Here is a 13978-nt window from a genome sequence, read left to right as displayed (position 1 = left end):
ACAACATACACTTTTCCTTACGTCCTTAGCCGATTCTGATTAATCTGCGGAGCAGCTCTCGCTTAATGTCCTACCTGCGGTCGCTGCGATTGCATTAGTGACCTAACCTGTCGGTTCAATAATTTCTCACTTGGTGACCTTACTGTCCACATCCACAACATGCTCCACCTATACCTTGGCAATGGCCATTCCTACATGCGGCGTTGGAGCAATAGTTCAGCTTTCGAGAGTTCTTCCTTACCGGAGGGACAAGTCTCATATTCTCTGTCATAGACTTCTTCCCAAGTTCTTATTGTCCCTAGCTAGCGTGTACCGCAATCCCTATACGGTAACCCTCTCATTCATATCCCTTTCAACCGTTTAAGCCTTGTCATACGGCTCATTACAATCCCTTAAGTTCATTAGCATCAACTGACTGCGGAGATTCAGTTTTAGTCCATCCCGGAACCTCATTGTCCTATCCACACAATCATTGATTATCCTTGGTGCGTACTTAGGCAACCTTACAAACTCAACCTCGTACTGATCGACTGACATTCAATTTTAGCGAAGCCAAAGAAACTCTGTCATTTTCTGTCCTCACGCACTCTCTGAAAGTGCCTCCCATTGAAGGCCTCGATAACGACACCCCAGCTTGGAAATATGCCCTCTGAAATATCCCACTTCGGGGGCCCTCTTACCAATCCTTTGCATTTCCTTAGAGTTGATATATGGCCAGGGTCACTTTCTCCTCACCAGTGCACCCGAATACCTCAAAAGCAATGTAGCCTCAGGGTCACATTTACCATCGAACTTCAGAGGTTTCAATTTCAAATATTTTCCAACCAGCTGACGCATCTATCTGATTGCATTAACTTGCCCTTGACCTTGATTCCCAACATTTCTATTATGCCCATGATTCCCGTTATTTCCATTGGCGGCGACAACAGCGGCCTCAGCATTAGTAGCAATAGTCGCATTTTACTGCTCAGTCTGCCTTCCCATTAAAACTCCAACTTCCTCGAGTGCCCTCAAAATCTCATCCCATCTGGGATCCCCCACAACTCCAACTTGCGGACCTACACGACCTCGACCTCGACCTCTTCCTCGGCTACTCTTACTCACAAGATTCACACCACCCACTTACCTGCTATAATTCCCCTCGGGAATTAAAGACCTAGGCCAACTATACCAGTCTAAAGCCCTAGGCAGTGAATCACAACACAATTCACTAAGCAGGCAGCCAATCACAACCAACAACCAATCACAACCAACAGAGTTCGTGCACTTACCTCAAGTCCTGACGCACCTGCACCTCACATAATATTGCATAAAAACCACTCAGCAATCACAATCATACAGTCTGGGATACGCATGACACACAAGACTCCCTAACTGACTACCCCAAAGTCATCGCTCCTTATCACTCCAGGTTTCGACCACTTGGATCGAGCTGACCTTGCTCTGATACCAAATCAACAGGGATATCACGCCCCACACCCTACGAGCGCGCGGTCATCCCTCGATGGTCGATCATTGAACGCGACGTCCCAAGACGCGTCGCCGACCCAAACGAAACACCCAACAATAAAGGCAAGCGGGAGCGAAATTAATTAACCCAGACAATAAACAATGACAAAGGGATAGCACGAAACAATAATTGCATGCCATCATAAAGTAGTCACTATACAAAACGATAACTCGGGCTACCAATTTAGAACCACAATTTTCAAAAGGGGGCGGTGGTTGACAAGCTTATCTCCTCTACAAAAGGTACTCAAAAGACAGGGTAAATAATCTATTCTTCAATCCCTGTGGTGCTCTGGCGGCATCTCCGAATCGATTACGGTCGCGGATCTGAAATGGTTATATAATAACCGTGAGAACGAGTCTCAATAAGCAACCCCCCTAAACCCCACGTAGGCCAATGCGTACCCAGACAAGTCATACATGCAATCTACCCCATAACATATAAAATTCGCACCATTGTACTTACCTCGGCATCAAGCCCATGCCAACTCTACACGTTAGTCGTCACGTGATAATGCAATAATAGTAATTAAATAACACATCACAAATCGCTCAAACACCAACCACGCTTTCACTCAATCACTCCAACTAATTCAACCAGCCAATTTAATCACACTCAATTCGCATACGTGGCCGAGCAACTTTTCTCACGACCTCCCAGGTCCTTTCACACGGCCCGCGTCAACACGCCTCAGGCTAGCCCTCAGATCAAGCCGGGCTCAGTCCCGCGTAACCACGCTTCAGGACATTTCTCTCGACCCGCGTAACCATGCCTCAGGTCATTACTTGCCTTTCTAGCCACACCCGCGTAACCACGCCTCAGGTTGGCAGCCCTCGAGATCAAGCCGGGCTCGGTCCGCGTAACCACGCCTCAGGACATTTCTCTCGACCCGCGTAACCACGCCTCGGTCATTACTTGCCTTTCTAGCCACACCCGCGTAACCACGCCTCGGGTTGGCGACCTTGAGATCAAGCGGGCTCGGTCTGCGTAACCACGCCTCGGGACATTTCTCTCATGCACATGCACCACCACACAATCCGTCATCTAACACGTCGTACATTTCACAATCAAATTACCAAGCTCTACACCAATGTCAATCTGACACACTCTAACAACCAATTTAATTCACACTCCCCACATCGGTCTACCGACCCGACATTCAAGTCGGCACATTCAATTAATCCAATTCACCCACAAGCGCCACGACAATTCAGTCAGGCATATTTATCTCAGTCAATCACTAAATCAGCCGCACAATTATCGCCACAATAATTCACCAATTAAGCACAATCAGTCTAATTAGTCCACGTCTAATTAAATTCCTAAGCCGGTACTAAATTTCACCCTAAATAAGTCTAAAAATACCCAAAGTACTAGGTAGGGTTTAGGAAGTCACTTACCTAAGTTTGACTAGGGAAAAGTCGGCTCGGGCCCAAAATGGCCCGGGTGAACAGTACCGGACTGGGCGCGGGCGTGGGCCAACAGGCGCGGTGGCCGACCAACACGGGCACAATGGCCGATCGGCGAGCCTGGCGCGCGGGCGCGGTGGCCGTGCTGCGTGCCAGGGGGGGGGGCACGGGCGAACGGACGGGCGACGCGCCCTGGCCGGACGAGCGACGCGCCCGGTTGGACGGGCATGGCGCGGGCGAGCTCGGCCACGGCCCGGCTGGCCTGGGCTTGGCTACGGCCCGGGCTGGCCCGAGCCGCAGCTACTACGGCCGGGCCGGGCCGGACGGGGCCGGGCCGGGCTAGCTGGTCTGGGGCGGCGACTTGCGGCGGCGGCAACTACGGTGACGACGACGGCGAGCCGTAGCCGCGGGAGGGTGGAGGTCGGCCGGGGGTGGGGGCGAGAGGGAGAGAGAGAGGAGGTCAATGGGCCGAGGGGGTGGCGGACCGGGCTGAGTGGCCGGACGAGCCGGGCGACGGGGCGAGCCGGCCGCCAAGCGAGCGCCGGGCATGATTTGGCGGCTAGGCCGGCGTGGCGGCGACTGCGGCATCGGGAACGGCGGCGAGCCGAGCTCACGCGCTCGGGAGAAGGAGAAGGCAGAGTCGGGCGGGCTACCAGGCGACGCGGCGGCGCGACGACGGCGCGGGGAGGACGGCTGCATCAGCGGCTGGTGGGGTCGGCGTCGGGCGGAGGTGGATGGGCGGTCGAATGGCAGCCGGCGAGCATGGGCAGAAACGACGCAGAACCAGTCGGCTGGGGGAGGAAGAAAAAAGAGAAGAGAGAAGAGAGAGAAGAAGAAAGAAAGAAGAAAAAGAAGGAGAGAGAGGGAGAGTGGGGTGTGTCAGAGGGGGGGAAAGTGTGCGTGCGTGATGGACGTTGCATGCAGGGGAAAAGAGAGAGAGAGAGAGAGAGAGAGAGAGAGAGAGAGAAGAGAGAAGGAAGGAGAGATGGGATAGACGCACGGGGAAGAGAGAAGAGAAGACGTGCGGGCAGGGGGAGTCTCGGCGTGACAGAAGGAGAGGAGAGAGGAGAGAGAGAGAGAGACTCAAAGTCAAACCTCTCACTCGAGTGCGACCCAACGGACACGGTTCAAACCCGAAAATGATCTAACGGTCCCCAATAATCCTAATTAATAATATAGGAAAGTGGCCAAAATAAAATAAGCCAAAACACACCACGAGGGAGGTCTACCGGTCCAAATCCGCACCCAGTCAAAAATCCACTTTTCACATACTCCGGGTAATACCGACGCTGGCCACAATAATATCGACACCGTCCAATTAAATTCTTCCCGGAACTCCGAGAAATTCGACACCAAAGTTTGGGCTCTAAATAACGGCCAAATTCGATCGAGTGCGATTCTAGCAAAATCTCTATTTTTAAAACAAGAACCCGAGAGTGATCAGTTCCCGGGCGAGATTCTATTATAAGCGCAGTGACGAATTATACGTTCTATAAATCCCAAAAATTGGTCAAAATTCGGAATGTCACAATTTTGGTCAAAATTGGTCCAAGTTTTATCTCTCTCTCTCTTCTCTCTCCCCCATTCGGCCCCCTCTCCACTGTGAGCCCCCCTCCCCTCCGATCTCTCTCTTTCTCTATTGCCCGGACCACCGATCGCCGGCCACCGCCGTTCGTACGCCCGCCGGACCGCCGCCGTGCCGCGCCGTCCTCGCCGCCGCACCGCCACCAGCCCTCACCCGCCGTTTCTCTCTCTCTCCCCTCTCTCGACCGTGAGCCAATCGGCCACCGTCCGAGCCGCGCCGTCGCCGTCCAAGCCGATCGCCGCCCGCCGTGAGCTGTACACCGTCGCCGCCGATCCCGATCAAGTGCCGCCGCTTTCCGTTCTAGCCGCGTGAGTCTAGATCTAGGTAAGTCGCGCTCTAAAACCCATATAGGACGTTGGGTATCGACGGATGATTGTTTGGGCGGAATCGGGTTTATATAGACGCGGGTTTATGCGATTTTAGATGCGGAAATGTTAGGCGGGCCTTGAGATTGAATTATTGGGAATTTTGGTGGAAAAATTTAAGACTGAAGTGGGCTGTGATGGGCTGTTCATTGGGCTGTGATGGGCCGATCGGGACGCGAGTTGGATTTTTAGAACCGGCAATTAATTGTGAGAAAGTGCCGTGAATGGCCGGAATTGATTTGACGCCATTTGGTTGGAGAAAAATGGCAAATTGTGCGTTTATGTGTGTTGAACTGTGATTTCATTGTGGTGATGAATTTGAGTGCATGGTTGTGTAATTGAATGGTTGACATACGCCTGTCAGGTGCACGCTTGGGCCAGATTAATTTAATTGTTAAAATTGGCCATGTCAAATGCTGAGTGAGCATGTATTATGTGTGAATTGATGCGTGCACGGGCCACGTGTGATTGGCCAGTTGAGTGGGGTAAATGCTTGTTGAGCATGTGCATAAATGAAAAGTGGATGTGATATGACACGAGTTCATGGAAAGTGTGCCGTCCTGAGGCATATACGTTTACGCGGGACGATACCCGGTATTACCGAAAGACTGCCAGCCTGAGGCGTGTACTTTAACGCGGGTTGCGTAGTAGGTGGTAGGTGTTGAGCCTGAGGCATGTACGTTTACGCGGGCAAGAAACATGGCATGAGGCGTGTACGTTTACGCGGGCCCGAAAGTGTTGTGGAAAGAGGTCGCAGTCTACCTGAGGCGTGTACTGTAACGCGGGTCACTGGCGAGGCATGTGGAAACGAGATAGTGAGAACGGAATGAGTGCATGACATGAGAATTGTGCATGCTTGTGGTTGTATGTGATGTGCTTGCTTTGTGATAATGGTACGTGTGATTGTGTTTGTGAAATTGTCTGGAGGTACGTGATAGCCTAGGTGGGGTTTAGGGGTGAACTTGCTGAGAAGTGTTCTCATGGTTGTTTCAACCAATATTTTCAGAACCCCGACCTGAGCCATGAACCCACCGCCACCAGAACGTTTTGGGGTACCAGTGCACACCGAAAATGAAGTTATAGAGTTTCCGATGGGTGATGGAATGACCTGGATTAAGCATTCCACGACCGTTTTCGTAGAAGTAAGATTACCTCTTTGGGAGACCCACGTTTATACTGCCTGGTTCTTCCGGGATGCGGACGGGGCTGAGTTCGGGCCCGTTAGAGGATTTGATGTTCCGTTTGATCTAGTTGGGGATTGGGACCCGACTGCCATACTACCGATTGATGGAGAACCCGACCGGTACAGAGGTTAGCTTAGCGCAATCTGGGATGCATTCAGCACCCGCCGCACAAGGATCTTCAGAGGCTGAGCATGAACCTGAGCCTGAAGCATCGCAAGCTGAGGATGATCCGATGGACATAGACTTAGAACCAATCCCCGAAGAGGAACCAGAGGAAGAGGAACCAGAGGAGGAGGAACCAGAAGAGGTGGAGCCCGAGGTAGAGCCTGATGACGAGTCTGAGGAGTCGGAAGAGTCTGTAGGAGAACCGGAATATGTACTCCCATATGAACAGTATATGGATCCCAATTTCGTGCCGGAGTACAATTTCTTTGATTTTCTAGCCGAGGAGTACCAGAACGCTATTCCAGTTGAGTCGGGTGACATTGATCATCCGATTGTGATTGAGGCGGAGCCGGAGACTTCGGAGGAGCAAACGGATCAGGGGAGTTCAGACTCCGGTGATGATGAGTCAGATTCTGAATGGAGCCGAGTAAGGGGCGTAGAGACTAGTGTTGGGGGTTCAGAATCGTAGATTTTAGGAAAGTACCATTTTTGAGGTCTGGATGCCAGGTTACCGATCTTTTTGTATATCGGTAGTTTGTAATACGGTGTGCAAGGGTTTATGGTGGCTGTAAATTACGGTGGTTGTAAGTGCTGTGAATGTTGTATAAGGTTGTTAATGAAAATGTCAATGTATATTCTCCCTGACGTTTCCCCAGTTTATATTGTCCGGGTTAATTGTGGTTTCTGTCGTGCGTTATATCTCTGACGATTGTATTTGAGGTCAGCGATAATTCCTGGGATGTCGCATAAATCGACCAGTGGCGGATGTCGCAAGCTCGATAGGGTTCGGGGCGTGACAACTTGGGCCCCGGGGTTGTTCTCGGCACTGTCCTTGGTGATCCGCAGGACAGTCCCGCCTGCGTAGCAGCCGAGATTGAAGAGCATGACCCGGTGGGATTGAAGAGCATGACCCAGTGGACGGAAGGGGGGAGGCCAAGGAGATTGATGAATCGTAGGCCGGCACCGGACATATCGACACCAGCTATTGAGGTGAAGATGAGGTGCGTGATGCTTGATTTCGGCTGGCCCCACTCCTCGATGGCCTTGTTTGCGGCTTCCATGCCGAGCATCGGGAGCATGTCGATGGCCAAATCCTAACGTGGGTTTAGTGAAGCGGCATCGTAAGAGCATATCGATGGATTCTGCGTGAGATATTCTTCTGTCAAGAGAAAATAACGCTTCCTCATCGCCGTATTTTCGCTTGCACGATGATGATATCTACGGACATCAGTTCGATGAAAGACAAAATTAACAAGTGCTTCGTGTACTTGACAAGTTATCACAGGATGTCATGTTATCACAGAGATGGTATGGCATTAACATGTATTCCCAAAGATGAACCCGAGATTCCACCCACTTGGGAGGGGCCAACTATAATGCCTTGTGAGTCCATGAAAGGAAAAAGAAGGGTCGACCAGAATCATCTCCTTTATGTAATGAGATGGATTTAACATAAGGGCGCAACCTAATTAGTTGTTGATTGTGGAAACAAGATTGTCATAATCGTCCAACTTGCCCAAGTAAGGTCAAACAAAACCTCCCATATTTACTATCAATCGATTGTCAATTGCCTCAATTATCCAATATCATTATGTAGATTCTCCAGCCATTGTTGATGTATTAAATGTCCTAATATGCTCGTAGCTCCAATCAAATTGGTTTACAAAGTCTCACCCACTTGCAGTCTTTCGGAAATTGTCTACATCTAATCTATAATTGACCTTAAACAGCTATAACGAGTTGAATTTATGCATCAATTTGTTGTGAAAACATAGTAAATGATACTCAATTTCGACACATGACCTATGAAATTGAAGCTTAGAACGTGCTTTTCAAATCATTAGTTAAGCTCATTTCGAAATTTCAACGTTTTCAAGAACAAATCAGTCTTGGAAGCATACCGACTCAGTGTTCTCGTCTTGATTTAATGTTTTTTATTGGTACTGGGTTGAGTGGTAGGTGATCACATATCTTAAACTTAGAGACTTCATTTACTGGGCTTCAGCTCAACCCTTGATTTTTAGATATGTACGATAGATCTTCCCATTGCTACTGCTTTCTGGAGCTTCCTTGTATTTTGAGTATGAATATCAAGATATGATTGTATCTGAATCGACAGTAGTATATACCAAGTGTAGTTCCACTGTATGGGTCTACGGGGAGTTTATTGGACCACTTAGGGGTTTTTATGGTTCCCTTGGGCATGACGATGGAGGGGATGAGGTGATGCCGGAGCCATCAACTCCTGAGTTGGATGGTGGTGTGGAATGTTTAGGGTCGATTTTGGTTTAGTTTGGTGTAGTGATACCAGTGGACCTGACGTTTCTCCCAAGACTTTTGTGATATATTGTATTTGTTTGAAGGGTTAATACCACAAAAAAACCCTAAACTGATACACCTGTGACAATTTTATCCCGAACTATTTTTTTGACCACAAAAAATCCCAAACTGGTACACCTGTGACAAATTTACCCCGAACTATTTTTTTGACCGTCAAAAACCCTAAACTGGTACACTTGTGACAATTTTACCCCGAACTATTTCTTTGACCACCAAAAACCCCCAAACTGGTACACCTGTGATAATTTTACCCCCGAACTAATTTTTTGACCACTAAAAACCCCAAACTGGTACATTTTTGACAAATTTACCCTCTGTTAGTGTCCGTTAAATTATATTAATATCACGAAAAATCACAAATTGATAAATTTGTGACAAACAGAGGGGTAAAACCCAAAACCGGTACACTGGTCAATTACCACGTGTAATTAAACTTAGTAATTTGACAGTAAAATTTAACAGAAACTAACGAAGGGTAAATTTGTCACAGGTGTACCAGTTTGGGGTTTTTGGTGGTCAAAAAATTAGTTCGGGGGTAAAATTGTCACAGGTATACCAGTGTGGGGTTTTTGATGGTCAAAAAAATAGTTCGGGGTAAAATTGTCACAGGTGTACCAGTTTAGGGTTTTTTTTTGTCAAAAAAATAGTTTGGGGTAAATTTATCACAGGTGTACCAGTTTGGGGTTTTTCGTGGTATTAACCCTTGTTTGAATATTATATCAAGTTGATAACTAGTGGTGTTAATATAAAGAAGCATATGTATATTAACTAAACTCGTGCGTATTCTTATAAGGGATGTTGTGAAAATTTTCTTGAGCTTCCGCATGCTATCAAAAACTAGAAGATAAAATTAGCAAGGACGCGTGTCGAGCGTGACGTTTTCGGGCAGCACAAAAGGCAATTCAAGTACAAAAACATTGAGGAAAGGCTGAATAAACAAAATATTTCATTAAAGTGAAATTGTGGTTACATGCTGTCTACAAAGTCCTTCCCTTCCTTCTGAAAAATCGACATGCCATTATCTAAGTGGCTATTTTCAAGTAGAAGCTGGCTCCTGGCATGTCGATGTTCGGACATCTCTTAGTCAAGTCGATTCCTCTCGCCTATGAGCACATTGAAGGTTTCAAGCTCTTCTTTAGAATTTTATTAGCCTGAGCTATCTCAGCATCTTTGAGCTTTTGTTGACGACGAATCTCAGCTAGTTGTCTCTCAAGATCTGCTCCTGGAGTAGCAAGGCCAGTACGTTCATCGACTAAGGTCTGTAGGTTGCTCTGGTTGGTCTTCAAAAATTGACCAGTCCTTTCAATGGAACCATAAGGATACTATAATATTCTTGCTCTTGAGCTACTAGAACAGCAATCTTTTCGCAATTTTGCTGGTAAAACTGTACCCCATCGTGGAATTGAGTCAAGAAATCTTCACAATGTTTCCTGAACCTAGGGGATCTTTTAAAACGGATACCATCACTACACAATCCACTCAGCAAGGCTCTGATCGTCCTAGAGATTGTTGGGTCAGTTGCAATTGATGGATAGCCACCCTTAGAGAGTTCAAGAATTCAATCCACTTGTCCTTGACTATCTCATAAGTAATGGCTAATGTCGATGAAGATGTAGATATAGCACTGTCAAAACTAACAATCTTAGGGTGCAAGGCCTTTGCAACCCGTTCAAGGGTAAGCCTGGCTTCAGCAGAGGAGCCTAGAGATTCCCCAGTATCAGCTTGATCCATCGATCATGATATAGAGAGAGGTGATGATGGATGCCCGGGGGACGTTAACGCTGGATTAACAAGAGGGCCAGGCATCGATAAAGGCTCTCAAATGTCAACGGTTGCAGGGTCGTCGGTATGTTATTCTGGCTTGCTGGAGAGGATCTCAAACCAGCTATTTGACCCAATAAAGATGGTGAAACAGGGTAGTGGGGCTTCTTCAATGCCTGATAAAAAGAAGGATACAGTCTGAATCAATGATACCAATTAGATAAATCATGATACATCGCAAAGAAAAGTCAATACCTCCTTCCGGCGCTGGAAGTGCCAAAGAAATAGAGGGAGGTCGGAATGATAGAGTTTGAGTGATGGCATTGTTAGTCCCTTCCATTTGGTTTTGACTGTCTATGCCAGGAACAGTGAACATATCCGTTGATTTGGGTCTCATCGCATCTGCACCAATTAACATCGATGAGGGAGTGAATAATCATAGATATAAGTAGACATTGACTGAAACAAAGCATACAAGGACACTTGCCATACTCGGCCAAGGGAGTTGGAAAAGGAACAAGTGATGGACCTTCCTGAGAGGAGGGAAGAAAACTGCAACCCTTCTCAGGATTAGGGATATTAACATCAGGGTCAGAAGGTTCATCAATTAAGACAATCATGCCTTCGGGACCTGAAGAAGTAACAATGGTCTTAGCAATCTCATCGGTGCCAAGACGAAGAGGTGAATCCGCATCAATGGTATCAGTGTCGATATCGGTGGTTATCTTCAGCATCACGATTGGTGTCTAACAGAATGGTCAAGACTTTTCTCCTTTTCTAACCAGAGGTACGTCATCCATTTCCTCCTCTTCTGTAATTTGGATATCAGTCGATCACTTTCTCATAGTTCTTGGGAGAATAAGGTTAGTTGAATGAGAAACTGCTGCAAAACGAGGATAAGAGACATAAGAAGGGTATGGAGACAGACTGAGATGTATAAAGCAAGGTTACCTTTCTTAGCCTTCCCCTTAATTTTCTTTTGAGATCGTGGCCGAGAAGATTGGGCCTGGGTAATAGGCATTGGTGGACTTTCTGAAGGCTCCTTAGCCTCTTCTACTATAAGTGGCTCAGAATTAGTTACAGTCTGTTGCCTGGAGGAGTCCTCTTGACTTGTCTGGTCAATGCTTTCTCTTTGGCAGGAGAACTGTGTATCTTCAATCTTCCTGGAACAGATTCAACAGCACCAGCGAAATGCTTGACGAAGTAAAGTCTCCGCCATAGATCACATTCATATCTAGAACGTGGCTTGGGTCTGAATTCATCAATGGAATGTCGAGCATGAAGCAATTTGGCGATTTCAAAGTAGCAATCGGAGGGGTCATCATCAGTTGACTTGTGCTTTGTCATGAAAGGAAATTCTGATGAATATGAGATCGGCATAGGCACACCCTGGGTCAATCCGAATTGCCTGGCACAACATTGCAGAGAATATATCTCAAATCCATAGTAAAATTTCCCTTTCTTCGACAGCCTTAATGGAAGGTTGACAGGAGTAAGCAGAAGTAAGCACACTGATCCAAAAATCGGCAAACTTCTTTGAGGAATGAAGTAATAGGGGAGGACACTAGAAGTGCCAAAAGTTGTATACGGCGTTCACTTTAATGTCAAAAAATTTTTTCGAATTACTTAAGTGCCACTTTTTTAAAAAAGCAATCACTTAAGTGCCAACTCCGATAAGGTTCGCCGGAAATCTGACATTGCCATATTTTATTAATTTCTCAGTCCTATGTGGCTTGCCGGAGTACTCAGTTAGCATATAACCCCTAAACAACGTCATCTAATAGTTGTAAATAGTGATAGTTTGAGTGCCAAAATTTATTTAAGGTGATCACTTCAGTGCCATTCATTGTTACAAAACGTTCACTTCAGTGCCAGTCGGATTGTGCGACGTCGTTTTGGACGTCCACGTGGATTGGATTTTTTTAAAAATATGTCAAGTCATATTAAAAATTTTAATTATAAAGGCCACGTAATCAATTTGGCCGGAATTGGCACTTGAGTAATCGTTTTTTTTCCGATTTAGCACTTAAGTGATCCGAAAAAAAACTTTTAGTACTAAAGTAAGCGTCGTACACAACTTCTGACACTTCTAGTGTTCTTCTCTTGAAGTAATAGATAAAATAAAAATTTGTAGAACTGAAGGGACGGATATTGAAGTCTTCTTAATCAAACTGAAGGAACATTTGAAGAAAATGTTTGAAAGGAGAAACGTTCCTAGGGATCGGTAAAGGAGAACAGCTTAGCAATCGAAAGCCGATAGAACCGGGAAATGAGGCTGAAGATCTAATTTATCTTATTGGGGCAGAGTACAAACTGATTAGAGAAAAAGGAAGGAAAATATAGAGCAACCAAGCTTGAAGAAGCCAAAAAGAACCAAAGAAGGTACCATATCCTTTTGGATGCATAGACAAAGGGGCATGTGTACTACCTCTGTATGAGTGGGCCAAAGGCATTCGATGTGCCTTCTGCCAAACTGGAGGCGATAACAAGATCCCTTGACACTTTGAGAGAATGGTGAAAAGTAAACATACTTTGAAAGCTCGTACAGCAAGAAGGCCACGTGCTCGGCATTGGTGACTATGCCGGACGTTCGACGAAATATAGTCAGAAAATTCCCGTAGGAAAGAGCATTATCATCGACAAATTTGAGGTGCTTGGGAGGACTAATATCCCTTACAGGTGTATCAGAGGGAAAGAAAACCAACTATAGCATAAATATCTAGAAGAGTGATCGACATTGGTCCCCAAGAAAACAAGAAACAATTGGTCGACGGAGACCAAAAGCTGATTACGACACCCAAAAGGCCCAAATTCATGTCCCCATCGAAGCAATTAAACTGAAGTGATGTATCGATACCGGCCCCCTTCCGGGTAGAAAATATTTCATCTTGGGATGTCATCCTCAGTTACCATTCATAAAAGTCTTACATCAAAAGAAGGAAATCCCCTTAATCGCTGGGACTCAATAGTTCATATTTCTATAGTAGAAGACCTCTGGAAAGGAAGTTTCTCTACACTTGGACGAAGAAAACAACATCGAAGGATCATTGGAATCTGGAAATGCAGCCTAAAACAAGGGCCTAGGAGAACGTCATCAAGATATTCTCCGGGATGGTTTTGAAGATCAAAATAGCAATTACCACGATACTCGTCTTCTCGCAACGTGTCGAAGTTAGCAATATAATTCGCAGAGGAATATCTAGGAGCATTAGGAGCCATGGAAGCGGCTAGGTTGACAACAAGCGAAACTTGGAGGCTGAGCGTGTATTCCAAAAGGAGAATAAGGTTTAAGTTGAAAATGAAGAGAAAGGGGAATAAAAATCAAATTTTGGCTAATTTTATACTTTTCGAAGCAGGATGACGATTAGAGGAGTGGCAATCCGTAAAGATATGATTCATAACGATGACGAATCGTGAATTGTTTCTATCGAAGTGATGAGTCAGGATACTACAAGGTAGCCATCACAGCATAGAGTACGAAGCGTCAGAGGTACAATACGCACCCTGTAATATCTAAGGAATCGAAACTCGTACGTTTTGAGAGTTTAAAAGAATTAAATATCACTTTTAATTATTTTATAAAGGAGGCATATGTTTGCACCAAATTGATCAGGTCATCGATATGGATAAGCACGTGACTAGAGTACATGTGAGCCATT

This window comes from Syzygium oleosum, unplaced genomic scaffold, assembly GCF_021117445.2.
Source record: "Syzygium oleosum isolate NSW1041296 unplaced genomic scaffold, Sole_v2.1 Sole_v2.16, whole genome shotgun sequence".
NCBI classification, from domain to species: domain Eukaryota; kingdom Viridiplantae; phylum Streptophyta; class Magnoliopsida; order Myrtales; family Myrtaceae; genus Syzygium; species Syzygium oleosum.
The sequence above is the reverse complement of the archived record's forward strand: the minus strand, read 5'-3'. Positions refer to the sequence as shown.